This window comes from Equus quagga, chromosome 8, assembly GCF_021613505.1.
Source record: "Equus quagga isolate Etosha38 chromosome 8, UCLA_HA_Equagga_1.0, whole genome shotgun sequence".
Lineage (NCBI taxonomy): Eukaryota > Metazoa > Chordata > Mammalia > Perissodactyla > Equidae > Equus > Equus quagga.
In genome coordinates this window covers 103,827,121-103,829,871 of record NC_060274.1, presented here as the reverse complement: position 1 = coordinate 103,829,871, position 2,751 = coordinate 103,827,121, and positions in this window count along the sequence as shown.

The window sequence follows — 2,751 nt, the reverse complement described above, 5'->3', positions numbered from 1 at the left end:
CAAGACTTGCTCTTAAGATTTATTGGGGGAAACCAAAATGACCTTTAGTCTAGGGCTACATTTGTCCTACCACTGATGTAAAATCCTTCTGAGTATTGTACTTCATGCTCCATTAATTCTGAAGTTTTCCACTCTGGCTGGTGGGAACATGAATGATTCCTAGCCTTATGTGAGCCCTTGGAACTTCCCCATCTAGTAGTTTTGAGTGGTTCTTTTCCTACCCTCAGGTAGTTTCCTGACAGACATATATTAACGAGTATTCAGCATAACAGTGGACAAGATTTCTAGAGATCTCTCTATCTGTGCATTTCTGTCCTCTCCAGACCTCCGCCCTGCAAACTATAGCCACTTGTCCTCCTCTCTCTGCTCCATCTATTCAACTCAGGTGAACACCAGGATCTGCTTGGAAATGCTCCCTATGCTGTAAGTTGGAGCAATCGTAGGACTCAATTATCTCCTCTCTTTCAGAGATCACTGTCCTGTGTTGCCTGATGTCCAATGTCCAAAAACTGTTGTTTCATATAATTTTTCATGTTTTTTAGTTGTTTTAGGGAGAAGGGTAAATTCTGTTCCTAATGTTGCATCTTGGCAAAAGTGGAAGTCTCCACAAGAGTCAAATTTAATTATAATTCTTTTTTTCCCCTAGTAAGTTTGGAATCAAGACAAGTTAAGTTAATTAGATGGTTCTTCAATCTCTAATTTTAATCACTGGTGTAAAATGCAGCTCTTAAGTAAGAGAGTAAATATTGGATGAGGAGCCTCTATGGTGGTATTGGGAAGTAGAGAGGCCTACTTCATGAATGCAATTTTGAATTTGTTGAGTTTGACATTTATTCAGCACTTATGAATCAAGAAGTAACTAATGGGCACTTGAACCATCCAAATGTGAAGCTGAGGACAGCGGTCATACTTGCATTTCTAGCTTAAAATATAATGCCTCTATAAGATGAAGTGATTCCGGAACATACAAATATGTGTAAGAATATCCTTTCTGTTTTTCCTTCAATTTCAATGCTATGATAGCTACTTAATAGTCATGTCCTAAATTGTTTGGCATGTTATTAAGTTATTATTTTAATTCAACAGTCAAGATTTTATGGCCATATTTGAAAGTAAGTTGGGACAAATATAACTCTTTTTTTGTTTCTTTGTTTATATGTAAAAAGAATTAGCATATGTGGAGATTTAAAATCTCGGAAAAATAGTTCAGAGAATAATTCAACCCAAAAGTAAGTTCACCCTGAGAAGGCAGGTCTGACAGAAGCTGTAGTCTGGCAGGAATATTTTTTCTTCACAGCCACAGGGATTTTTGGGTGGTTCATCTAACAAACGTTAAATGAATAATGAATAATGACAGGTTATTCCTCAGAGTCTGGGAAGTCATTTCTGACTACAGTCTTTGACATTCCTTTCCATAAACTTTTAATCTCTATCTCAGCTGAGAGAGTAATTGCTCCTGGTCAGAGCTGGGAGTCCACTGGGAGTGAGGAGTTCTGTCCTTTGGGAATCTGGTAAGTTGCTCTGGAATGCCCTCATCCTCCTCCACACAGAAACTACCCATGGGTCCTCCTTAGAATTTGAACAGAGCCAGAATCCATCATCAGAACTGAAACTTGACATCCTCTTATTATTGCAAATGTATTCGAGACTATATGTGAGATTTAATGTGCTAGATAATTTATATTTTGAGTTAAAGCCAGCTTTGTAGTTAATGTATTTCTGAAGGCTAGTGCTAATTATATTTACTTCCCTGTTTTTCTTAAAGCCAGAACTGTGAAGGTTATAAAGAACCTCAGTCTTCTCATGGAGAGAGAAATCTCACTGGCTACTATTTACATTCCATTTCCTGCATCTATTTTCTTTAACTTCGTATATTCATTTGACTGAAGAATATAAACAAAGAAACGAAACTATATACAATTCCTTAAGGTGTTTTTGAGCATTTCTAGTAACTTGCCTTTTAAAATCTGACATTAGCCAAATGCTTTACAAAATATGAAGCAAGTTTGCAAGAAAGAGTATTTTTTTTTAGGTTTTTTTTTTTGGCAAGGAAGATTGGCCCTGAGCTAATATCTGTTGCCAATCTTCTTTTTTCTTTCTCCCCAAAGCCCTAGTACATAGTTTATATCCTAGTTGTAAGTCATTCTAGTTCTTCTACATGGCATGCCACCACAGCATGGCTTGATGAGTGGTGCATAGGTCTGTGCCCAGGATCCGAACCAGCAAACCCTGTGCTGCCAAAGTGGAGCATGCAAACTTAACCACTCAGCTATGGGGCTTGCCCTCAGAAAGAGATATTCTTACCTAGTATTCCTTGGTCTGTCTCCCAGAAAAACTTATATAGAAATCAGGGATGATAACTAAACACTCAAGTACTAGTTGCAATATTATGCTATGGTATCTTATTCAACTTCCTCTGAATCTATTCTCCAAACATTATGGATATTGAAGCAGTACTTAGGTGGTTCTATATATCCAATAAGAGCATTCAAGGAAGTTTAAAGTAGGCTTTAAACAGATTTTTGAGTGTCAAAACAGAGCCAGACTAAATAGTCTACCCAATTTTAAGACTTATTATATATATACAGTAATCAAGACTGCATGGTATTGGCAAAGACATAGACATATATAATTGACACAGAATAGAAAACCCTGAAATGGTCCTACATAAAGATGCCTAACTGATTTTTAACAAAATCAATTCAATGGAGGAAAGAGCCTTTTCAGCAAATGGTGCTGGAGAGGTGGACA